The following is a 27,188-nucleotide window of genomic DNA, read 5'->3' as shown; positions in this document are numbered from 1 at the left end:
TTTAAACACACATCTCATATTGGGATTCACAACTCATCACTCCCACAAGAAACACCCCCAGGCTCCCTGTCTATTCAGGCAAGCACTTGGTAAATTTGGAAAACAGTTTGGATGAATTTCTGCCTGCCAAGTACAAGGATTCTGGGTAAACTTCTCTTATACAAAATTTTGAAAGAAATATTATGCTCATTTCCTCAAGCATTTCCAACAACAGTTTTTTAAATGGACTCTGGTTAAAGTCTTTATTAGTAATATTTTTTTTAAAAACCAAACGATTAACAATGTTGCCATGCAGCTCTGTACAGCGGACATTACATGTGCATAATGCTACCCGGCGAGAGTTTCTCAAAGTCCTCAAGCGGCCTTTCTGACATTTCATCGTTAACTCCGTTTGCCTTCCCTGCACAGGAGCACAGGTGAGCTGGTTGGAGTGCCACGTGGAGGCTGAGGGCTGAAGTCCAAACCGCTCCCTTCCTCCATCCCACACTGGGCTCCCGTTTTCATTTGATGGGAAGACAGCAAGCCTTGTCAGAACACAGCAACAGGGCAAGGAAGAGGGCTCCAGCTTCTCTTAGGAGGGTGCCCTCCGGTCTTGCCTTCGTCTCTGCGCTCACTGACACCTCCTTTCTGAAGACTGCCACGGCTGGCCGACTGCTTTCCTGACCTCATGCTCATTTCATCTCCATGACAACTCAGGACGGTCAGTTCTGCCTATTTTTCCAGGTTTGGACAAGAAAAAGAAATGGGCCAGAGGTTTCCCAGCTGGGATGTGTTGCAAACAGGACTGGAATCCATGTCCTCTGGATTCCAAGATCTTTTTTGTACCTTGACCCCTAGGTCTATATTATGCTTTTTTCTTTTTTTTTCTTTTTAAAAATTTTTTATTCTAGTGTAGTTGATTTACAATGTTAGTTTCAGGTGTACAGCAAAGTGATTCAGTTATACATATATATATTTTCCTTCCAGATTGTTTTCCATTATGTTATTACAAGAAATTGAATATAGTTCTCTGTGCTATATAGTAGGCCCCTGTTGTTTGTCTATTTTATATACAGTAATGTCTGTCTGTTAATCCCCAACCCCTAATTTATTCCTCCCCACCCTCTCCCCTTTGGTAACCAGTTTGTTTTCTATGTCCATGAGCCTGTTCTTGTTTTGTAAATAGAATTTATATCATATTTTTTAGATTCCACATATAAATGATATAATATGATATTTGTCTTTCCCTATCTGACTGACTTCTCTTAGTATGATAATCTCCAGGTCCATCTATGTTGCTGCAAATGGCATTATTCCATTCTTTTCTATGGCTAAGTAATATTCCATTGTGTAAATATGTAACATCTTCCTTATCCAGTCATCTATTGATGGACATTTAGGTTGTCTCTATTTCTTGGCTACTGTAAATACTGCTGCTATGAACACTGGGGTGTATATTATGCTTTCTTATAGATCATCTAGAGTTGAAATTAATACCATGGGGATGGGGCGGGGGCCAGGGTGGGGTGACAGTAGGAGGGCAGGGTCTATGGCTAGTATGTCAGCTGGTCACAGCCGTCCTCTCTCAGCCCCAGCTGGTAAGGCCACACCTCCCCTATTTGCTGCCTCTAGAGCACACCTCCTCCCTTGTCTGATAAATCTGTACCTTTGTATAACAACCTGGGCCAAGCCCTGTGCACCCACTGACCCCGATAAAATGATACCTTCTCCCTCTCTGGAGGGAACGCCAGCCTTTGGTCATTAAAATTCACAGTGTAAATTAGGAGTATCCTTTAGGGATTAAAAGCATTCAAGATAACAATTCTAATACTTAATGGCTTCCCAGAAATAGTGCTCTATTGTCCTTGTATTTCTCACCTAAGTAAAACCTGGTAGATACTCTCTAAGTATGTGTTGAATGAGTGAATAAACAAGCACATTTATAAATAAATCAACCAACCATCAAACAAACAGAAAAATATTAAATGACTTCCAATAGCCAAATCAGTAACTGAATTACTACAGATTTTTAATTAGGCTTGTCTCTAAAAAGTGAGCCAGTCTTGATTAGGTGCCCTTTAACTGTAAATTTCCAGAAAGCAGTCAGCTAGTCCTGTGGAAAGATACTCCCTCGACATTTGTGATTCTCTAGGTATTACCAGCTGATATCTGCCCACGGAGGAAGGGATGTATGATCAGAAGCAGCATGAAAAGATCGATTCCCTCAGGAATTCCAGGAAACACACACAAAAAATCAGTTTAAAAATGGGGATATTACATACTTCTTTTGAAAAATGTCATGAAAGCTATGAATGCCTTCCCTAAGCTCAAGTCAAGAACTTGAGCTGGGGATTTTAAAATAAAATGCAAGAGTGAAACATAAAACCCATATATCTTAAAAGCACAATTTAAAAAACTGTCCATATGGTGGGCAATGACTTTTCATCTCGTAACTTGTATCCAGCCATTTTGTTGGCACCTTGCCATGAAATCACAATAAAATAAGGAGTTGCTTCTAATAACACCGGGATTCTACAGCTAAAAAGTCTGTTCACATCTGTGTGTCCAAATAAAATTAATGCCCTTAGAAAAACACAAACTAGGAACCTTGACCATCATTTTTAAAGACTGGGAAACGGAGCTCTGAGGAAGAAGGTCATTTACTCAGAGCTCCAGGACTAGTAAGTGGCTGTATCCACGTGAGGACTGAAGTCTTTAAGCTTCCAGTCCGGAGTCTTAAAGTTAGAAAGGGTCTTGGAGCTCAGAGACCAACGGCCTAAAGTCTTCATTTTTCAAGTGAAGAGTTGTGTCTCAGAGAGGCTGAGTGGCTTCCCCAAAGTCACCCAATCAGCATGTTACATAGAACAACTAGCCAGGTCCCCTGATTCCTAGTCCATTCCCCACAACACTATGATCCAACGTGCACACCATTCACAACATCAGCCGCAGAAAGCACTTCCATGTGATTTTGTATGATCAGACAATTTACAACATCATTCACTTTTATAAAATCCCTGCTCCATGAACAAGGGATTTTTGAATCATTTCAGAACGCATAGAAAACACCTTTAAAAGAATTAAAGGAGAGTGGGACTTCTGCCCACATTATAGAAGGGGCCCTCTGCTCAGAACACAATGTACCAAAACTCAGCCTCACAGAGTGACATTCCAGAAAGCCTTTCCCTAGAACCCCAGGCACAGGAGAGAAACTCTCTCGCACCCAGCATACCTCAGCATGCTGAAAGGAAACAAAACCCAACAACCTGAGCAAACTCATTTCTAGTAAAGAGCTCTACATAGAGATTTTTTAAAAAATTAAATTAAATATTACATTACCCATGTGATCAGACTGCAAAGCACAGCTTACGGAGAGAGAGCTGTCCTGGCCCTTCTGTGAGCCCAGAGCCACCCCACAAAGAAGGAAGGGCAAAGTGCACAGCTGGGCTCACCCTTGGGAGTTTCGGTGATTACCAAAGGAGTCTGGCAAGGTGTGACCACGTGGGAGGAGCAGTTAAGAGTTCTGCCCCGAACATCATCAGGGCAAAGGGCATTCAAACACAGCTCCCCCTCCCCAAACCCCTTTCTTTACTCACGCAATCAACACAGCTGAATTTACTGACGGGGGGCTGTTTGACATGCGTTGTTCAGTTGTGATGATGCAATGTATGTCTTAGTGGAGAAAGACAGACAGTAACAAATGAGTAAATCCAGGGCAGGCAGACCTGGGAGACACTGCAGGTCCTCTTCCAGACCACCTCAGTACACTGAGTACCACAACACAGCAAGTCTCACCAATTTTTTGGCTTCCCAGGGCCTGTAAAAGTTGTGTTCCCACAAGAATGCAGTCTATTCAGCGTGCAATAGCACTAGGGCTAAAAAACAATACACATACCTCAATTTAAAAATACTAAAAAATGCTAACTATCATCTAAGCCTTCAGTGAGTCATAATCTTTTTGCTGGTGGAAGGTTTGAAATACTGAGAGAATGACCGAAGCGTTAACATAGAAACACTAAGTGAGCAAATGTTATCTACGCATATCACTCTTGCCCGATGCAGGGTTTCCACAGACCTTCCGTTTGTAAAAATGCAGCATCTGAGACGCGCAATCAAGTGAAATACAATTAAACAAGATGTGCCTGTATGCAATACGTCAGACGGTGGGACGAGCCGGGAAGAAAAGTAAGGGCGGGCAGGGAGTGAGGACTGCTGGAAAGGGGGCTGCGCTCCGGTCAGAGGTCAGGGGAGGCCTCCCTGAGACGACACTGAGCAAAACTTCTAAGAAGGTAAAGGCGATACCACGCAGACGTGGGCAAAGGGGGGATGGCAAGCCCCAAATCCCTCGGCATTAATAAGGATAGTAAACTGAGCATTTTGAAAGAGCTGTGAGGAGGCTAGTGTGGGCCAGAGGGGAGAGTATTAGCAGTGTGAGGCCTGGAGGCGAGGGCAGGGCCAGGCCCTTAAGGAACTAATGGTCTAGCAATAAGGCTGGGTTTTTCAGGGCTGGCTCCACAATCCACTAGCCACGCAGCCCTAGGAAAGGAAAACCTCTGTGCAATAAGAGTAACCATAACCTCATCTCATCCATCTGGCGGATCCTTCTCCCATCACAGTAGTGAGATGAAGTCAAGACACTAGACTCTGTCTGCTATCTTCCTCGTGGTGCAGAACCATCACGTGGGTCTAATATTTTCATCTCTGTGTCATTGATAAAAAAAACTTAAGACACAGAAAGCTTAGTTCTTGTTCAAGACAAGACAGGTCGTGTCAGAACTAGGATCCAGACACAGGTCTTTATGACGTCAACAGCCATAGCCCTGAGTTGCTTGTGTGATGGCGTCAGAAAAATGATGGCTGGAAGTGACATGCAGCGGGAGAACAGCCTCGTGATGGCTGCAGCTGTCCTAGTGACATGGTGTGTTACGTGAGACGGTGGAACAAAGTGTTCTCTCCCGTCGTGAGATGTGGGCAGACCCACGTGGGGATGCCCCCAACCCACTGCAGGAAGATGAAACCTGTCCGGCTTCTCTTGGTAAGTCTGGGTTCCAGAAGCCTGATCACGTTGGTTGGGAAACTGAGGCAGCTGCCCGGTCATCAGGCTTAGGAAGGCAAGCTTGAAAAGAGACACAGACAGGCATGTCTCAGGATGATGGGGTTTCTTCCTCTACAGAAGGAAGGCTTCCTGCCTTCAGCCCACGTAAAGGAGAGGAAAGAAAATCAGTTCCGCTGATCAGCACGTGTTTATGGTACTGGACTTTGCTCCCAATAAGTCAAGATTCAGTCTAACTCACAGGAGAAATGAACGTGTTCTGATTGCTCTTCTCTATTGAATGCCGCACACCTTTGATTCCCAGCAGACGCTATATTCAGGCCAAGGCCTTCGGTGGACACCTCAGCTAGAGCCACTTTTACCCGACATGACTTTGTTAGCGTGTTGTCCACACATACACGTCTTTCCTCTCGACTTCTCCAACTGACTGTGAAACCATGGCAACAGGTGATAAAGATAAACAGCAGCCAGGAGGTGAAGTCAGTCTCAGGCTTAAGTCCCGGCTCTGAACTTTACTCTTTCTTAACCTCTCCAAGCCTAAATTCCTCATCTCTGAAATATGAACAACAAAATTTATCTTGCAATTTTATTATTACAGGCAACGAAAAGTATGCAAAATTCCGGGTCCACAGTTGTTCCATCAGTAACTGAGAGGAACTCAGTAACTGTTACTCTCCATTAAAAGTGAATATGATTTACAGGGTGAATATGATTTACTTTATCCATAATCTCAGTTGAGCCCCCAGACAAATCCCTAACCCTTAATTTGGGGTCTGTCACTTAGGAGTTGCTCAAAAAAACAGAATTCAGAGCTAGAAGAGAGTTTTGAAATCATCTACACCTCTCGTTTGACCAATGGGGAAACTGAGCCTCAAACAGGGGATATCTACTTTTATCTAAGCAATTGCCTTCTGTAATAATTTAGAAAACTCTTCTTGATGATAAATTCAGCCAAAGACAGCATGGCCTCGGAAGCTAAATGCCGTAGGGAACATCACCAGGGCACGAGTGAAGCCATCCAGGGTCAAATGTAGTTGTTGTGATACCCAGAATCACCCAAAGGCTTTATTAAAACTGTTTTACACAGCAGCGTAGAAGAAAGTGTGCCTTGAATGCAAACTGGCCCCCGTTTACACTGGACTCTTGCTCAGGGAAATGAAGGCCAAACTTGTCAAAGGTTCTAACTTGTACAACAGTGGCTGGTGGGCAGCAGGGCTGCGTGCAAAACCCCAACACTGCTGTTTTCCACCTGCTTCTCCACTCACCCGTCATCCCAAGGCTCTGGAAGGCCGTTTCCATGCTCCATCTAACCGAACAGGGGACGCTTCTGTGGGACTGAATTGTCTGTCTGGACAAAGCAGGGCCAGCAGAGTCCGACTCGTGATGCTACTTGCTCTCATCAGGACCCTAGATGGGCCGGTGCCTCTGTCCAGGAAGGCTGAGATGAAGCCCTCTGCAAAAAGGTTCTATGCCTTTCTGTCTCATACTCCTGGAGCACATAAGGCGCTGCAATTAAAGAGGCGGAGCCCCAGCTTTCAGGCACTTACTATTTCTGTGGAAAGAAGGCTTAGGCTCAACATGAGAGAGAGCGGGGTAAAGGGAACTGAGAACGAGGCCTCGGGGACAGAGCTGGGACTGTGTCTGTCTGTGTCCTCCTCCCCGTGTGGCTTTGAGCAAGTGGCAACTCTCTGGAGCCCTCGTGTGGTCCCCACATTGTGACTTCAGAGGCTCCAAGGCCCCTTTCTCCTTAAAAGAAATGTTAAAAATTCCATTCTCCGACTGTGTTGGTCTCAAGACAATTGTAATCTTCACCCTCAAGGTTCATTTCCTTCTTCTGATTTTAAAAGAAATGAAAACATTTATTGTGAGCTCCTCAAAATACGGTGGGACCCGAGGCACTGTGCTGCTGCTGTAATGGCTAAATCAGCCACGGTTTCCTTAATTTACAAATGGAATTGATGGTACCTTACCCTCGAAGCATTGGGAGCATCGGTGGTTTAATCTGTAATGCATCCAGCGCCATGCCTGGTACCCAGCAGACGCTCAATGGCTCTTAATATTACATTATTGTTATTACTGAGAAAATGGAACTTGGCCATTCTTCAAAGAAAGCAGGACTGGGGGCCTTTTGGAAGGAGAGAGGCATGAGTTTGCTCCCTGTGTGATTTACTCATTTATCAGCTCCTCAAAATCTCCCCGTAGCTGTGAGGATGTGGCCATTACTCAAGAGAGGCACATATTGATTAATGACAGTAAGTTTGAAAGGAAACATTTTCCCTCCAAAGAGAAACTACCCAAACTGCCTTTATTGGCTACTAATTTTTCAAAAATATAAAAATACCAAAGCACTTAAGAAAGAAGAGGAAAAGGAAAAGAAAAAAGAAAAGAAAAGAAGAAAAACAAGGTCTGAGGCTCTGTGGGCTGAAAGGAAGCCACGGCAGGGGGGCTGGATTTTCTTTGTTAAAGAAACCAGATTTACCTTTATGACCAGTAATTCCATAATCTGTTTAAGCAAGTGTTTTCCCGGGCAGGATTATACACATCCCATCTGATCTGGGACATGCCCAGCGTCCTGGCCATCCTTCTGTTCTTTCTGCATCACCATCTTCTCAGTTATTGGTCCTTCCTTGATTCCTTCTTATCTGACAGGTCTCCCCTCAGATGCCACTCTTTAAAGTGGACTTTCTCAGGTCACTTAACCTGCAGGAGCCTCCGCCTGTCCCTCCAACCAATCATTATCATTTCAACCTCTGTTTATGTTGCAGTTGTTAATTTCATCTAAAGTCTACCCATACTGTCCTGCCTATCTAATCCCTTGAGGGCAGGCAGTCTGCCTGACTTCTTCGTCTTTATAGCCGCTGCAAGAAGAACAGCATTGTCAGAAAGCATAGGTCTACAAATATTGGCTGGATCAGTGGATGGGTGCATGGCTGGATAGTGACATGCGCAGGTGAGTGACTGGATGGATGGGCGGGTGAAATATAACTATTCTACGATCTGTAGGAAATGCCTTTAGCCTTCGGCCTTAGTTTCCCCATTCCTGTTGAAGGACTTACTATTTAAAGCTCTCTCCCAGGGCTGTTACTGTAAGTATAGCATCAATAAAGCCACCATCTATTAAGTTATTTACTACATGGTAAGGAACCCACCATCTATTATTTACTGGGCGGCAAGGAACCTTTCCTGGTGTTATTTTGTTTAACTCGATCCTTAAAAGAACTCCACAAGAGAAGTGTTTACTACCCAATTTAATGATGAGGAAACTGCAGACGAAACCTGTATCCCCTACTGGTACATGGTTGAGTCCATCTCCTGAGCCTACAGCCCGGTCCTAAGCCAGTGCTGTTTCTACTACATTATGAATCTCTAAGCCAGAAGGAAACAGTGGCTCTCTCTGCTGCAGAAGAAATAGGTCTGCAAAAGGAACAGGAGTGAGGGGACAGGTGAAGCATTTCGCACATAATTCAATTCACAATGTATTATTAGTCTGTGCCTGGGAAATCAGAAGCCTTTCCTGAGTCAGTAGATTTGTAAAAAGCCTAACTTTAGATCTATACAAATGTCTTCTATTTTCTAATAAAATCTTCCGCATTTTATTTGCAGCACTTGTGGTAAATCATCTCTCTACTTGACAATCGGGCACCATCCACCGTCCCCCCAAGTGAAGAGTTTATTTTCTCTTGGAGAGCAATTACCAGACAAATGCCAGGCTCCAGAAGGTGTTTCTCCAGCAGCAGCATCTGTCTCCTTGGCAGTCTCCTCAGGCAGCGCTGAAATGGCCAGAGGGTCAGTCAGAGCTCAGCTGCCCAGCAGCTCTCAGGTGGCCTCCCAGCCTTGGCCCAAATGTCTCCAAAAAGAAGCAGACTTGGACGGAGCCCACCTCCAAAGAGGAAGATCGGCCAGAGCCAACTCTAGCTCAGTCAGAGCCATTGGGGCCAATCCTGGATTCCTTTGGGAGCCAAGAAATTCCCATGATCCTCTTGGCTAAACGAGTTGGCAAAAACAACCACCTGGTTGAGCACATAAGACACCCAGGTTTTGGAGGCAACGCAAAGGCATGCTGCGGTAGGCAGCCTCTAAAATGGCCCCCAGCCATCCTTGCCTCATGGTGTTTGTGCCTTGGGTAATCCCCTCCCCTCTGAGTATGAGTTGGACTTGGCGGCTCATTTCTAATCATTAGAATATGGCAAAAGTGATGAGACATCACGTAATAAATTAGGTTACAGAAAGCCTCTGGCTTCCTTCTTGATGGCCATCCCTTGCCCTCCTCTCTGCTGGCTCTGATGGAAGGTGTCTTATTGGTGATCTGCCTTATGGGAAGACCCACATGGCAGGGAACTGAAGGAGGCCCCTGGCCACTGGCCGGAGAGCAACTGAGGCCTGCCAATGGCCATGAGAGTGAGCATGGAAACAGATCATCCCAGGCAGTACTTGAGATGAAGGCAGTTGCTCTGGCCAACACCCTGACTGCAGCCTTGGGAGAGACCGTGAGCAAGAGCACCCAGCTAAGGCCAGCTACCAAGACCATGGAATCATCAATGCTTGTTGCTCTAAGATGAGAAGTTTGGGGTAGTTTGTTATGCTGCAATAGTTAACTAATAGGTGTTCTTAAAACAGAAAAATTTATACACACACACACACACACACACACACACACACACACACACACACATATATTTTAATCATGTCAAAACAATTATCTCTTTCAAGTGTGTTCAAACATCACCTCCATGGACTACCCTAATCACCCTAATGAAAGTTACAACCCCCTTCTACCCCCACTTCCACACCACCATATACTGCACCAGCTTTTCATAACTCCTCAATTCTTAAACATTATCTTTGAACACGCTGCTACTCAAAGTGTGGTCTTTGAACCAGCAGAAGCAATATCACATGGAAGCTTGTTAGAAATGCAAATCTTAAGGACCATTCCAGACCTACAGAGATAGGATATCTGCATGATAGGAAATCCCCAGCTGATTTACAGGAACATCAGTGTTTGAGAAACACTATTCTAACATTCTATAAGGTTGTCTTATTTATGAAATGTTGGGGTTTTTTCCTGTCTCCCACCCTTCCCCCGACCCCAACGAGAAGTGAGATAGGAAGCCATTACTGAGCCTGGTTTCCACCATTAGGAAGAACCTAGTCTGCTTTTGTAAAGGCAAACACAGAAATGAGAGCCACAGAGGAACTATGCTTATGCAAATTTCACAATCAATGCCACTTTGATCTAAACTCATTTGAGCTGGGTTTCCTTCTCTTGTGGCCAGGAGGATTTCCAAATGGCCGGGTCAAAGCCATCAACAAATCCCACGCCTTACTCTTAGTTTGTCACTAGTGATGAGCTGACTGAAATCTCTCCCCCAGCTGCAGCTTAAAAAACCCCAAGAAGATTTGCTTGGTCCTGGTGTACCGTTTGCATACTCCCAGACCAGTCCCCTGTGTCTGCGGAGCTAGGGCTGAATGCCAGCGCCCATCCAGCCACACGACTGGGGTTTCACACATTTCTTTTCAGAAAGAGAAGAAAAGATTTTCTTCCTGAAGAAGGGGAGAGAAGTGCTTAGTAAACAAAATTTCAGATGCTTATTCCGTTTTACAACTTTATTCCCTTTCGGTGCTATTCTCCACCTGAAATACCTGTATCAAAGCCCTGATATCTCCACTACCTGCATGTACCTCCGTAAGCCTAACACGTTCCTACTCAGACTTCCAGAATCAGTTCAAGAGTTCCCTCCTTTTTGAGGCTCTCCCGAATTCCCAGGGGAGATGTAGAAATTTCTTCACTGCTCTGACTGTATTCATCCACTCTACTAGAGAAGACAATTATTACAGTACTTCAGGGCATTTTGATTCAGTATGATAAATACATTATTAAACATTCAACCTTTTATTTACCAATAAATATGCAAAAAAAAAAAAAAGAATGTTCATCTAATTCCCGAGCCTCTAGATTAAGGATGGAAGATACAGAGCAAGGCTGGGGCTCTGTGTCGTGTTTTCACATCTTGCATGTTTATTCGGACGAGACTGCGCCATCACAGTTCAATGGATTCTCTGCCTACCCCTTAGGGCAGCACGATTTGTCAAGGTCACATATAAAAATAGGTTCTTCCATCAACAACAGACAGGCAGACTCCACAGCCACCTGTTTTGCTTTTGTCCCACATGCCCCCCCCCATCCCCTGCATGTCCTCTCACAACTGCAGGTTAAAGGCCTCCTTGTCATTAGCACTGGAGAGCCCCACCTGTCTCTCCATCTGGGAAACTCTCAGGGGTAGTGACAGATCTGACTGAATCACCTTGTCTTTTTAGAAGTGCTGCAAGGCCCCGGGGCTGCTGCTAATTACCAGCCCTGTTACTACTGTATGTGCCGCTCTCCTTCCCCAGGAACAGCTTATTTGGAGGGGCGGGGCGGGGCGGGGGAGGCCCACAGAGACGGGCATCTGCATCCCGGCAGAGCTCACGGTCCGGCTCCCAGGAGCTAGTATCAGCTGCTGAGGACCGGCGGAGCGCAGGTGTGGGTCAACATCAGCAGATGCAAACAAGAGTAACTGGCTGACTCTTCCGAGACAGTTTTTCAACTCGTGTATTGGGAATCGGGGCACTTCCTCTCTATTACTCATGGATGGACGATGCCTGCTGAGGGTAAAGCATCCTGAAGGCATTTAAAGCCTCCCTGATCCCCCCACTCCCTTCTCTAGACGCTGTCCATTTTTTACCAGACAACTGCCCACCCCCAGTGCTCAAATGCTTCGTGTGACCTCCCTGTGGCACATCTCCTCACATTTTCTTTGGTACATTAATGACAGAAAGCTCTTTAACCTACACCACCTCTTCCACTTAGAGATGCTGAAAAAAAGAGATACTTGCTTTCTGGCTGGAAGTGGTAATAGGAGGCAGTCTGGCAAATAAAAAATAAGCAGAGGTGGAGGTATCTTGCTTTTTGAGAGTTACTTCTGGGGCGTTTGTGTGTTTTTTAACCTCTGATAAGAGAAAGTAGACAAATAAAGAAAGCTCCATCACACCATCCTGACTGCCCTGGCTTCTTTCTGTTTTCAGTGAAGTTATGCAAGGATGTCATACTTGTTTCTATGGCCACTGTCCTGGGACCATGAGGCAAGTAATTTAAAGACGACACAGACCAGAAAGCCGTGAACCCCTGATAACGTCTTTGAACTACTGCGCCAACCTCGAGACCGCCCACCTCTGATGCTTTGTTACATGAGATAATAAAATGACTTGATTCCCAAAGTCACCCTTAGCTGGGTTTTCAGTTCACTCTTAAGAAGAGTCTCATGTTCCACTTCAAGCCTCTTATGCTAACACTTCTTAAACTTTATAAGGTCACGGAGCGAGGAATGAAAGCATAGATCCTCCCCAGATAAACATGCGAACCCCTATGTCTTGCCTACAATTTCAGCAGCATCACAGACCCCTCCTCTACAAGCCCACCCATGGAGTCCCCCAATCCTTGCCATCTCTTGCTTACAGAGAAACCTACCCACAGAATATGCACATGCACTACAGAACTGTATAAGCAACATCGATACGCAGAACAAGGGCCCCGACGCATTTTAAATTCCATAGTCCCGCAAGATACATACATCATCATCATCGTCGGCTGAGTGCCTACTGTGTTGAAGATCCCTGGGTACCTTCCTAAACCCTCTCTATACATAATCCCATTCGATCTCTAAGCCCCCTAGGGGGTAGATACTACTATCAGCTCCATTTTATTCGAAAGAAACCGAGGCTTTGACACACTAAGTAAATTGCCCCAGATGGCAGGACTAGTAAATGGCAAAGTTAAAATCTGAACTCAGTCCGACCACACAGTCCTTCTTTTAACCTCTACTTTGCGCTGCCTCAACTCTGCATAGCGGATCATGCGTTATAGTGAGGAAGTAGATTCATATAGTTTAGAAACTGCAAAAAAGGGATTGAAATAGGAAGCTGAAATGTTCGATTAACTAAGAGTATCAGCTGTGCATTTGTGTTTTTTTTTTCATGTAAACTCAATTCTCATAGTGTGGCTTGATCTGAATAAAACAGACTACAGGGTCTTAAGGAAACTACTCCATTTGTGGAACTTGACAGTTTACTGCGATTTAATGATAAATCAGAATATAAACACCAAGTGCTTTCCCTGTGTCAGCCACTGTGTATGCACTTTATGTGTATTATTTCACTTAAGCTTCATGATGAACCCATGGGGTAGGTGGTGTTACCACCCCCATTCGACAGAGGATGAAACTGAGGCACAGAAAGGTGAGGTGTGGAGGGACACAGAGCTGGGAGCAGCAGTGTTCCAATATCATGGTGGAAGCTTTACCCTGAGTCGCTGAATTATACCGACTCCAATTTCAGCACGACTTGCACGGTCTCAAACTAGAATCTGAACTCTTATAGATGTATTTGCATTTTACTGAGGTTTAAAAATCAAGGTTCCAACCTGCAGAACAGTCCACTCCCTACTCTGAAAGCAGGGCTCACAGCTACTCCCGTGGCTTTGAGGTTCCAACAGCACACACGGAGGAGTCAGCCCGCCCTGACCTCTCTCCTCTCTGCAGTCACCACCTTGGGAATCTTACCAACCCCCTGGCATCAACCCTCACCTCTTGGTAGAGTATGCACAAGTCCCCATCGGCCATCCTGACCACTGTCTCAGTTCCAAGCCTTCATGGCCAGCTCTTCATTGGACCTTTCCCACACAGAAGCCAAAAGGTCACTTCAAATCCAGTGTCTAAAAACACCAGAAATTATAGAATTCTAGAGATGGAAGGGACCACAAAAGGCAGGTGGTAGATTTATAAGATTATGGTTTGGTGATCAGAAAGCCTAGGGTTCAAATCCTAGCTCTGAGCCCATTTTTTCTGTACAATGGAAATAGTAACTATCACTTTCATTAGGGCTTTAGAAGGATTCAAGATGCTAATGGACATAAACTTGCCTAGCACAGTACCTGGCACATGCCAGGGGCACTCAGTATATAGAGTCACATTTACTACTATTATCATCATCAACAAAATTTTGTTCATCCACCGCATGCGTGCATCTTTCCACAATACCCACGACAGATGGCCATTCAGGCTCTGCTAGAACATTTCCAAAGATAGAGAGCTCGCTCATTGCACCATCTCCCCAGGCAGCCAGTTCTATTATTGGACAGCTCTCCCTGGCACAAAGTCTTTCCGATGTTGAGCCAAAATCTGCCTCCGTGAATTCCATTGGCCCCATCTCTGCCCCGTGGAGCAGCACAGCACAATTCTGCTCACATGACAGGCAGTCCTTTGGAAAAAAGCAATCGTGTCCTCACCACGCCCCCTCTTCTCTGGGCATGCATTCCCACACGCCCCCTCCCATGACATGACTTCTCTATTACCCACAAGGCTCACGACTTTCTCAAAGCATGGTACCCAAAGGAGATACAGCTGTTCAATACCTTGTATGAGTGAATACTGTATTTCCATGAATGCATTTGAAAATCATACAGTGATTTTTCTTAGTGATCAGTCATCACTGTAGCATCATCCAGGGCTTGAACTGAACAAAACCTGGAAGTCCCCTCTCTTCCTAGCAAAAGAGGACATGCTGTGTCTTCCCCACCCCATCCCACTCCCATGAAATCTGGGCACCCACACCTTGACCTATCCTGTCATCTTTGACTAGGGCCCCCTGAGAACATGCTGAATTCTTTTTGTGCCATCAATGTTAATAACCATGCCTTAATTCTTCCTCCAAGCTATTGATGGTCCTTTTGAGTAAATCTGCTCCAATGCTGTCCTCAGATTCAAAACTAAAGGTTTATTTCCACTCACTTTAAGAAACAATTATTCAGTGACAGATATCAGATTAGAGTCTCAGGATGTATGAGTCTCTACCCTTAAGAGGCAAGGAAGACAGACACAGAAATGGTGTGCGCTGACAGGAGACGGCACTGGGAAACACAAGCCGGGAGGTGGCGCACATGTGTGGCTGCACATCAGCAATACCTGGGCAGCTTTTAACTGGTCACACCCCAACCACGTGTATCAGAAGCTCGGAGGGGGACCCAAGCAGCAGGACTTTACAAAGACCCCCCCAGGTGGTTCCGATGCACAGCCAAGTTTGAGAAGCAAGAGCCTAGACCAGCCCAGCTCTCCCCAAGCTTTGACGTGCCTACGAACCACTGGGATCCGTTAAAACTCAGGTGCGGCGTCTGCAGGTCTGAGGTGCAGCCTGAGATTCTGCATTAATTCACTGCCGTGGACCAGACACCGAACAGCACGGGCCTGCGACACGCCACCTCATTCTCCCCAAATTCCCTCTCCTGTCTTGCCTCCCTCTATATTGCAGGTTGAACCCTTCACCCCAGCTGACTGAAGGAGACAAGTAAATGGTAAGGTAAACACAGTGGAGGTTTGTTTCTGACAGGAGCGGAGAGAGCCCAGAAGAGGGCACTGGAAGAGACAACGGGGTGGTGGTGGCCGAGGAAGCCTTCCCAGAAAAGGGTAGGATGTCCCTGAATTACAACAGAGGGAAGTTATTCCAGGTCCAGCAAAGAACTGGACATAGCCTTAGACTCATGGGAGGAAAAAAACAAAAACAAAACACAGAGCACGTTCGGGAAACCTCAGCACTTCTTAGTCCCCGTGGATTCCATCACTCATGTGACCAAGTATCTGGCCTGGGATCTCTCCTTCAGTACTGATTTGAGCCATGACTTACCTTCCCATACATTTAAGCCATATCACCAGACCCAGACCATGACCTCCTCAGGCACAGAACCAGGTTCGACTACATGGAACACCTCAGTACCAGCTTTCCGAGTATGCCTGTAAGATAATTAAGAACTGCATTTCTTAAAACCGATTTTTCAGTTCCAGTCTGTTTTTCTGAAGCACAGGCCAGTGTAAGGAGTTAAAGGAAGTCGCTGAGATCTCGGAAATAACGTAAAGCAGTGAGATTGGGGTGGAGAAATGTTACCAAGGGTAATTAGAAAAGAAGACCGTTCGGAGAGAGGTGTCAGGCGGTGCAGTCGCCGTGAGGATGACGCGTGTGTGTAAATGCAGACGGTCAGACGGTCGGCAGGGTTCTCTCTAATCTGAGAGCAACACAGCCCGACCTGTTCAGATGATTGGCACAGGAGGGGAGAAAAGTGACCCGGGTTGGGGGAAGAGGAGACCGCAAAGGGCCTAGAGACAGAGGGGAAATCAGCCTAATTCAATCAGACATCATCGTCAGCCCTGGTTAATGTGAGACAATTAATACAATCCATTTTTATGCAGATTAGAACATTTCAAATTAACAGGTCAATAGCACTCATATGTTCTGAATTTGGGCCTCGCCAGAGCCAGGTGAACCGTTACGCGAACCAATCTAAACTTCATTACAAAGGAGGGCTCCGACTCTCAGAAATTCACACTAAACTCAATTTGGAGTTAATCGCTCACATTTTTTCTCTCATCCACCAGATATCCTAATTTAAAGACAGATCTGCTAGGCTCTCTTTTATGACAAAAGACAGAGAGAACATGAATTATTCATGAGTAGTGAAGGTATCATTTCATCTGTTTATTTTCCAATTAGGTGAAGTCAGATAAAGACACAGTCAATAAAACCAAGATATTTTCCCCCATTGTAGGGAATTAAAAGTAGACAGTGTTAATGTGGGTCTTGGAGTCCATAAAAAAACATTCAATTAGCAGCGTGTATTGGAAAGGAGAACGAATGCTAAGATGGAAACTGCTCATGGTCTAAATGCCTTCATGTGGCGGGGCTCTGAAGGCCCTCCCGGTTGGTCCCCACCTGCCTTTCCTCCTCCTGTATCCTCAAGCTGCATCACTAGCCAGCCTCCCCTCCCCAACATCCATCCTCCTTCTCAGCGTCTGCCCAAGCCCTGCCCTGGTTTAGCCATCTCCTCTCTGCTCCCAGTAACCTCACAACTGTTCTTGAAGGCACCGCTCCCTGCTCTGCATCCCGTGAAAAACTGTCACGGTCCTCTTCTGTCTCCCACCGCCCTCCATGCCTGCGCAACACAGAGCGGCTCCCCTCCTCCGTGCTCCATCACTCTGTGTTTAGCTCTGTTTGGGTTTCAACTGGTCCCTTTAAAACTACTCGAGGGCTGGGGCTGAGGTTGTCTCCTCTTTGTGTCTTTAGTGCCCTGCACAGAGTGGGTGCTCAACGAACGTTCACCCCATTCCCAAAAAGCCATGCAGGTGACCTAGGTCCTGGAACCCACCACAGCTATCTCCTTCCTGGCCTTTCACTTTTACTTTCCAATGAAGCCACTAGACTTCCCTGGGCTTCAACTGCAAGTTTCTTTCGGGCCAGCCTGGGGCAGAATGCCAGCAAACAAGGCGGAGAAAGAGCAGCTCCCCGTCCTCAGCATCCGATGTACACCTCGCTGAATCCCCAGAACAAAACACCCGCCCCTCCTCCGGGCTCTCAGACCTGGTGTTCCTGCAGCTAGAGGAGGTCCCTCTGCTTCGTAAGCACGCATCACACAACGGAGCAGAGTGGGATACAGGGCGAGGGTCAGAATCCAGCCCGGCCACCTTCGGCAGATCACGTAACCTTTCTGACTCGTTTTCCCCACCTGCAAAAAGGTAATAAACCTCAGCTGCATGTAGGTTTGATGCGAGGACTAATGAAACACTACATACACAGCACCTAAGGATGCCCGGTGCGGAGGAGGCGCTGTTACTATAACCAGGTGTTTACATATTTTACTACCTACTAGGCTGTGAGCTTCTGAAGGACAGAGGCTATGTCTTATTTGTCACTCTCCCCCCTACAGCTCTGGAGCCAAGCTGCTATAGACTCAATGTTCGTGTCCCCCCAGAATTCGTATGTTGAAATCTTAAGGCCCAATGTGATGGTACTAGGAGGTGGGGGCCTCTGGGACATGACTGGGTCATGAGGGTGGAGCCCTCACAAATGGGATGAGTGCCCTTATATAAACAGAGAACTTGCTCGGCCCTTCCGCCGTATGAGAACACAGAGACTTCAGCAGTTTACAATCCCAGAGAGGGTCCTTGCCAGGACCTGATCATGTGACACCCTAATCCCAGACTTCCAGTCTCTAGAACTGTGAGAAATAAACTTCTGCTGTTTATAAACTACCTAGTCTATGGTGCTTCACTACAGCAGCCCAAACTAAGACACAAGTCAGTCATTGTAAGCAGGTAACAATAGCTGTTGAAGTGAATGACTAAAAGTTAACGGAGATAAGGAGAAACATACCATCCCCACAACACACCAACTCAGAGAACATACTCCTTTCCCTAGAATCCACCTCTAGAATCATAAAATTCATGATTTCAAGAAATCAAGAACTAACTGATTCTCATCATTCTTTTTTAACTTTGCAACATCAGGGCCATTTCACCAGCCCACTAACAGTCTTCAACTGGTTACATTTTCTCTCTGACTCTTGATTTCCTTGTTTCTAAACAAATTTGGACCAATTACTTGGTTTCTTTCTTTGGCATTAAAGGCTTAGGAATCTATTAAACACCTACAAAGGATTTCATTTATTCAACAAACATTTACGAGAGATTTCTCCAGGCTCCGCGTGTTTGCTAGGCATGGCCATAATGAACAGGATCCGCTCTCTGCTCTCAAGGAGCCCACAGTCCAGCAGCTAAATGCTTGGGGATACTTAACACTGCACCATAAACCGACCAGTCCAGCCCTTTCCATAATCTTCCCTTATATTCAAAGTGCCAGGTCATACTCTGTCCACCTTGTTCTTCTCAGCTCCCAAACTGGCCAGATCATACACAGACATGAACCTGGGACACTTAGGTTCAAGATCAAACAAAAAGGCAATGCTCATGTTCTGCCTGCTCCAGGCATACATTCTAAAGGAAGCAAGAAGCAAGGGAGGGCAAACTACGATCTAATTCAGCTCTTCTGAAAGTGACCTCTGCAGAAAAGTAGGATACAGAAGTGTTTTGAAAATGGGTTTCATAAACAGGTACATATGGGAAGCACGTGTTAATCCCATTCTCCACTGCAGGACTTCTCATAGCCTTTGATGCTACCGTGCACACTGTGATTCTCTGCTGGGAAAGGCAGTCTCATGCATAAAGCCCTTCCACCTTGGCTCAGCCATGTAAGAATGGGCTCTGGGCCTTGAAAACTTCCTTAGCAACAGCTCAAGAGTCCACAAGGTCTGTGCTGGGCTTATCGCCTGGTATGGAAATATCTTTCCGTTTCAGACCCAGTGTCTTCTCCTTATTCGGTTTAAGGGTATGCATCAATGGCCTGCAGGTGCGCCCCCAACTTCCAGTCTTTTGACTCCATGGTGAGGGTTTGTAGGTCAAATTGCTTTGCTTTGGCTACCAGCCACAGGGGAACCAACTTCCACTATTGGGGCTGACCTTGCTCTAGGTCTTCTCCATGTAAGTAAAGCATTGTTCCATCCAGCGCCTGACTATGTTGTTTTCCTTGGTGATTCTGATACCAAGATGCGGGGTGCAGAAGTGTTTGGACTTCTCGCCCCAGCAGCTGGCAATGTGATGATCTTTGCTCTCCTAAACAGAGTTGGAGTCCTCCCCTGGCACTGGTAACTGGTGTATGGTGCTCTGCTCAACATTCTCCAAGAAGATGATGGAGCAGGCAGCATCTTAGTTAGCTCAGGCTGCCCTAACAGAATACCAGAGACTGGGGGACTTAATACATCCCTTTCTCACAGTTCTGCAGGCTGGGAAGTCCAAGATCAAGTGCCAGAAGATTTAGTTTCTGGTGAGAGCTCACCCTCTGTTGGCAACCCTATGTACACCTCGCTGAGTCCCCAGAACAAATCACCTGCCGCTCCTCTGGGCTCTCTTCCTAGCCTGCAGCTGGTGCCTTCTTGCTGTGCCTTCACGTGGGGGTGGGGGAGAGTGAGAGCAAGTTTGCTGGTGTCTCTTCTTACAAGGGCACTAACCCCATCATGGGGGCGCCACCCTCATGACCTCATCTAACCCAACTGCCTCCCAAAAGCCCCACCTACAAATACCATCATGGCGGTTAGGGTTTCACAAACAGCTCATGTAACAGGCAGAGCTCCCTATCTTTTTCCACAGACAGCCCTTTTCACAAGAACACAGGGTGGGGCTCCCTGCCCAGGACCACACTCGGAGACCCGCTGACACAATGCACAGTAGGAGCCATCAGAGAAGAGAGACCAGCATCGGTCCTCCTCCCCAAGCACCACTCGCCCCTCTGCAGCGCCAGGTGCCTTGCACACAGGAGCTGGGTAGTAATTCTGAGCGTGTGACCACATCTCTACATGACCCATGGGGAAACCACCTTCCAGTCCTCCAGAGCTGCAGATGGGGCTCTTTAGAGCGGCTGTCAAATCTGGCAATCAAGCAGCCCCAAATGGTCTGTTCTGCCATGGAGGATGTCAGGGGGAAAAGAAAGTTAAGAGATCACCAAGATGCCAGCACATGTCAGAACACCCCTCTGTGCCTTGGCATGAGAGGGAAGACACAAATACTAAGACAAATGGCGCTGAGCTTGCCAGGGAACCAAACCAGAACGGGAAGGGAAGGATTCCCATCCTAGGGGCTGGGGGGCTCCAACGTGGCCCCTCAGGATGTGAGTGGCCAAATCACTGACTCTGCCAGAGTCACTCTTCCTCAAAGCCAAAGAGATTAAAAAGTTAGAAAACATGAGCATGGGGACTGACTGATCTGGCGTTCAGGTCCTGAGTACCATTACGATGCTTCAAAACAACCTTCGGTGGTATTTTTTTAGCTGAGGTCTCTAAGAACCCCACAGGTCAGATTTGGGGGAAGGAATCAAATCATTTACAGACCATGAGTTACTGAGCCTCTCGGTTCTAAAAATGCTCATCTCTTGGCCTGACCAGGCTGTTTGCTCACCAGGACCATGACGTATCCTGCAGGGTCACGTTTCTCACAGCCACCACCTAACCAGCGGCACAGAGCACCTCGACCTGGCGGGGGGGGGGGGGGCAGGTTGTGGGCCTAACAACAGGGCCAGGGCAGGGACAGCAGGTGAGTGTTCATCTCTCTCTCCAGGTGTGATCAACTAGTACGTGGCAGCCTGGAGTGTTGTTCTGAAAAGAATCTTGAGGCTACACATGGACTCAAGGAAAAGAATGCCATAAAAGACTAGAAGTATCCACTGTGGAGTGAGTGGTGGTCTCCGAGATGCCAGGGGCCTAGCACCCCTAAGCCAGCAGACTCCTACCCATTTCCATGTACTTCCCAGTAGAGAGTACTTTCATACACCTTATTGAACTTTATGCCTATGTCATTTTCTTGGTCATGTTTATTTCAAACTGTTTAAAAATACGGACAGTAAGACTTTTATGAAGTTTAGATGATTTGACTAAGGTCACAAAACTAATGATTAGAAAGGCCAGGATTCAATGTTAGCTCTTCTGACCCCCAATTCTCTCTCTGTCCACACCTGAAGGTAGGACTCCCGCTTCCCTCAATGACTTTTAAAATTATCATGGAAAAAAAACAGACACCTGCTCAAAATAACGTCTGCCCACATGGGATATGAGATGAAATAATATGTCTAAATATTCCATGGCAAATCATAAATCACGAGATAAACTCTGGCTATTAGTACTAAAACCATCAGGAGGAGGATTAATATACGGAGGGTGCTGACAAATTGACATGGAAAAATTATTACCGTTGACAACACTTTGAGAAACAAATTTCAACCTGATCTGCCTGCGTGGGAAAATTTCTGTCATCCCAGTACCCCACCTTCCTGTAATTCTGTAATTCATAGGCTGTATTTGTATCGCAACCCTCACACAGCCTAGAACAACAGTCCACAAAGCTGCGGGAGTCCAGGGTAAGGAGAGCTAGTCTCCGGTCAAGAGACTTGGCTTAGCAGGCCAATGAAGCCAAGTGTCCCAGAACTCACTGGTGTCATGAGAGAAGTGGATGCCAGGTGGTCTGCCTTCCAATTCCATCTTTCTTCCTCCCTGCAGAGCCCATGAGACGTCATGGGAACACTCAAGACTGTCCTACGACACAAGTTAATGGACACGATTCCGTATTGCCTTCTATTTCTTGGTTACAAAGACAGAGATAGAGATGCTTTTACAGGCTACTCCTCACAGTTGATACTGGCACTGGTTTTGTAACCCATTCTCCCTTTCCAGGGTTGCCTCTCTGCTTTCTGCATATTTAAACAGCAATTCTAATTGTCTCGGCTCAGTGATCTACCTCTTTGAAACCTTCCTCCCATGTCATCTGCAGTTGGATTCTCTGTTACATTTAGGTTTAGCAAAGTTACTTATGTATCACATTCATTAATTCCAGAAAGGTCTGCAATGTGTCTCTTCCAAAAAGAAAAACAAAAATACACCCACACATACACACACACGTCTCCATCTGCAGAGGACACTTCTAACAGCAAAAGCAGGTGCTTGAGTCTCAGAATTAAATCTTCGGAAGAGTGAAAAATCCACTATTAAATAATCTGGAAGAGGTCAATCAATAAAAATAACTAAATAATTGATGCTGTTATATTAGGTTAAAGTATAACATACGATCTTCATTAACCCGTCGAGGAATACTGCTTGAGTTAAACCACATCTCTCAAATGAGCACTTCTGGTGTTAATTCAAAAGGCAACAGCAGTCACCCAGGAGATGTTTTTAATGTTTTATGCTTTCACCGAGGTGGTGTTTATAGAAGGGTGAGCAGGGCAATAAGGATCATATTTAGGAAGGCGGCTCAGTGACAGCTAAGGCATTGAACTGCAATCAAGTCATCCGCCTTCACTTAAGCAACCTGGACAGCTCCACTCCGGCTAATCAGCCTGGCGCAGGGGAAACTGACAAGCCTGTGGAAATTTACAGTAGGAGTAAAGGGCTTTCCTTTCCTTAAAATAAGAAACAAAATAAAAAATCCTAGCACTCGGTGTTTATACTGCACTTGGCTCTGAAGTGCTCTTGGATATCACTGCACTGTAACACCAGGGGTGGTGCACTGTGTCTGTGTGTGCCACCACCCAGGTTTCCAGAAGCAGTGCAGAAAGCAGAGAGCACAGATTCTGGAGTCAGAATGCTTGCTGTACCCCTGACCAGCTGGGGAGTCTCCACAACTCATTTAATCTTACCGAGTCTCGGTTTCCCCACCTGTAAAGGAAGAGAAAAATGATGACCTGGAAGTTCCATGAGACAATGTCCACAAAACCTTTAGCTTTGAATCTGGCACGGAGCGGACAGTTAACAAAACTTAGCTGTTGTCCATTTTTCTGCCCTATTTAACATAGGAGAGTACAGAATGTCAGTGGGATGTGTTTCTTGAGAGCAAGGCTGTCCCGCACTCCCCACTGTGTCCCCAGGGCCCAGGTGAGGGCCTGGGGTAAAGAAGACACTCAGGAATCTTGCTCACCCCCATACTATTTTTAAATCTTCAAAAATTTTTTAAATATTTATTTTTTTGAAGTATAATCACAAAGTCAAAGAAAAATAGCATATGACATATATCACTTACATGTGAAATCTAAAAATAAAGGACACAAATGAACTTATTTACAAAACAGACAGACTTATAGACATAGAGAACAAACTTATGGTTACTAGGGGAAGAGGGGGTGGGAAGAGATAAATTGGGAGTTCGGTATTTATAGATACTAACCACACTACTTTTCAGACTGTTGGAAATACCTGTGCTTCCCCCCACAGGCTGTGCAGTATGACCCTTCTGTGGCTTTGCACCTGCTAAGCATATGCTGTTCCCTCTGTCAGGAATCATCTTCCCTTTCATCTTCCTAGTGAGGCCAGTCTCATCTTTTTTTGCCACCTAAAGAGCATTTCGGTAAACACTCATCCTTTCATCCCTGACTCCCTCACTTCAGCTATCTCTTCCCATTCACCTCTAAGGAACCTCAATCCCTCCCTTGTCCATGCTACTGCAGCCCCTCCCTCCATCAATGAATTTAACCTTGTAAATGACCATTTGTCAGCAAGTCTGAACAACTTAGTGCCTACAAAGCAAAGGTTGCGTTGTATTTTGTGACTTTCTGTATCCATAAACTGACACAGAACTGTCTGCTAACAATAAGAATAAAAAAGAACGACTAACTTACAAGGTATCATGGATTCGGTTCCAGACCATCACAATAAAGCAAGTATCACAATAAAAGACAGCCACACAAATGTTTTGGTTTCCCAGTGCATATAAAAGTTATGTTTAAGTATCTGTCTCCTCAGGCAAAAGAAACAGAAGCAAAAATAAACAATGGGACCTAATAAAACTTCAAAGCTTCTGCACAGCAAAGGAAGCCACAGACAGAACAAAAAGACAATATACTGAATGGGAAAAAATACTTCCAAATGATGTGTCTGGTAACGTGTTAATATCAAAATATACATAAACAGCTCATACGACTCAGTATCAAAAAAACAAACCAAATAAAAAATGGGCAGAAGACCCGAATAGACATTTTTTTAAAGAAGACATGCAGATGGCCAACAGGCACATGGTAAGATGCTCAGCACCACTAATCATCACGGTTGTGTAAATCAAAACCACAGTGAGATACCTCCTCGCACCTGTTAGAATGGCTGTTATCAAAAAGAGACACAACTAACACATGGTGAAGATGTGGACAGAAAGGAACCCTTTACGCAGTTGGTAAAAATGTAAACTGCTGCAGCCACTGCGGGAAACAGTATGGAGGTTCCTCACAAAACTAAAAATGGAACTACATACAGTCCAGTAACTCCACTTCTGGGTAAAGAAAACAAAAACACTAATCTGAAGAGATACACACATCCCAATGCTCACAGCGACATTATTTACAACAGCCAAGATACGGAAGCAACCTAAGTTGCTTGACTGGATAAAGAAGTTGTGGTACATGCAGCTACAAATACAAATATAGATACATAAACACAGACACACAAAACAGAGTATTACTCAGCCATCAGAAGAATCAACGTTGCCATTTGCAACAACCTAGATGAACCTTAGTGAAATAAGTCAGAGAAAGACTAATACTGTATGTTTTCACTTATAGGTAGAATCTTTTTTAAAAAAAGACAAATAAATGAATATAACAGAACAGAGACAGGCTCACAGATATAGAGAACAAACCAGTGGTTACCAGGAGGGAGGGAAGGGGGGAGGGGCAAGATGGGGGTGGAGGTCAAGAGCTGCAAAATATTATGTATAAAATAAATAAAAGGATATACTGTACAGCACAGAGAATACAGCCAATGTTTTATAATAACTTTAAATGGAGTAAAATCTATATAAAAGTATGAAATCACTATGTGGTACACCTCAACTAATACAGAATCAATCAATTAGATTTTAATTTAAAAAGTCATCTTTACACTAACTACACTGTAGTATATTAAGCACGCATTATGTCTAAAGACACAAAGTACAAACCTCAATTAAAAAACACTTTATTGCTAAAAATGCTAACTATCGTCCCTAAAGAGCGAGTTGCAGTAGTAATGTCAACGGTCACTGATCACAGGTCACCGTAGCAAATATGACAATAATGAAAAACTGTGAAATATGGCAAGAGTTACCACAATGTGACACAGAGGCATGAAGTGGGCAAATGCTTCTGGAAAAATGGTGCCAAGAGACTTGCTCCGTGCAGGGTGGCCACAAACCTTCAGTTTATAAAAACAAAACAAAACAAAACAAAAACACAGCATCTGTGACGTGCAGTCAAGTGAGGCACAGAAAACACGGGACGCCTGTATTTGGTGTGCACTTACTACACGCCAGACACTGTGGTAACTGCTTTATGATTCTTTTGTTTTATCCTCCCAATAACCCAATTATTTAAATACTCTTTTTTTAGAAGAAATGATTAAATATATTTTTCTTGATTTGAACATCAGATTTTACATTCATAAAGCATAGGTTTCACTGTAACAGAAATTGACTTCTCTTTTCAAAAATCAGATTTCTACTTTGTTTCTAAGAAAAACTATCCAGAATGACACCAGTTTCTTTTTTCACTAAAATTGTATTGTTTAAAAGACTCTCATTACTCCTCTTTTCCAAATAAAAATACATTGGCATGGAGAGGTTAAACACCTGGTCCAAGATTTCCAAGCCTCTCCCCAGTAGGGAGACACTAGGGCACTGTGGTCAAAGATACGCCGCCTGGAGTCAAAATGACTGGGCTGAAATACGCCTCGCCACTTCCCAGCAGCGTGACTGGGGCCCGGCTCACTAGCACACTTTCTGACAGCTTTCTCTGTCCTACTCAACTATCGAGTGAAATTCCAAACTTCTGCTTCCACTTGAGCTAGGGTTGGTCATGTAACCCAGGTGGAGGCAAATGAGACGTAGATAAATGTTCTTATAAAACAGAAACTGACTCATAGACAGAAAACAATCTTATGGTTACAGGGGGTGGGGGATGGGGGAGAGGGGGTGAGAAGGGATAAACCGGGAGTTCAAGATTTGCAGATATTAACTACTCTATATAAAATAGATAACAAGTTTATACTCTATAGCACGGGAAATTATACTCAATATTTTGTAGTAACCTATAATGAAAAAGTATGAAAGTTATGTACGTATATGTATGATTGAATATATGTATGTATGACTAAACTATTATGCTGTACACCAGAAACTGATACAACATTGTAAACTGACTATACTTCAATTAAAAAGAAAAGAAAGAAAGAAAATAAATAAATAAGAGTTTGGAAAAAAAAATGTTTCCCTTTCCCCTAAAAGGCAAAGCTTCACAGGTTGAAGGCTTTTACCTTCCCCACAATGACTCTTCTCCTTCGATTCCTATGGTTTGTCTCCCTCCTCCTGACTTGGCACTGAGAGAAGAAAACTGGAGCTACAGCAGCTACTTTGCTCGTATGAGGAACACTGCACACTAAGGATGATGGATCAGAAAGGAGGGGATCTTGGGTTCTAGATGACTTTCTTAGCAGATTTACTGGCATGAGTTTACTCTCACTTTTTTAATATAATACAATAAAAATAACATCTTACTCTTCAGGCCACTTGTTGAGTTTTCTGTTATTCCACAACTAAATACATGGAAACAGAGACTTAATCTCACTGTGCCTCAGCCCCACAACTGTCAAATGAAGGCAATAACTGTATCTATGTGTTATGTAGTGATGGTGAGGATAAAATAACAATGCATTTAAAAAGCAGAGCTCAGTTTCCAGCATACAGTA

The 27,188-nt window shown here is 45.0% G+C and overlaps 1 protein-coding gene and 1 long non-coding RNA gene across 17 annotated transcripts in view; one reads left to right on the top strand and one right to left on the bottom strand.

Moving 5' to 3' along the window:
• DAB1 (DAB adaptor protein 1) overlaps positions 1-27,188 on the bottom strand; it is a 386,755-nt gene that overhangs the window by 277,969 nt on the left and 81,598 nt on the right. The window lies entirely within an intron of this gene.
• Positions 4,907-9,183, top strand: LOC140700625 (uncharacterized). The gene is made up of 3 exons (XR_012079076.1): positions 4,907-5,011; positions 7,795-7,979; positions 8,633-9,183. It is a non-coding gene; the product is annotated as an uncharacterized lncRNA (long non-coding RNA).

This window comes from Vicugna pacos, chromosome 13, assembly GCF_048564905.1.
Source record: "Vicugna pacos chromosome 13, VicPac4, whole genome shotgun sequence".
NCBI classification, from domain to species: Eukaryota; Metazoa; Chordata; class Mammalia; order Artiodactyla; family Camelidae; genus Vicugna; species Vicugna pacos.
This window is presented reverse-complemented; position numbering and strand designations above follow the sequence as displayed.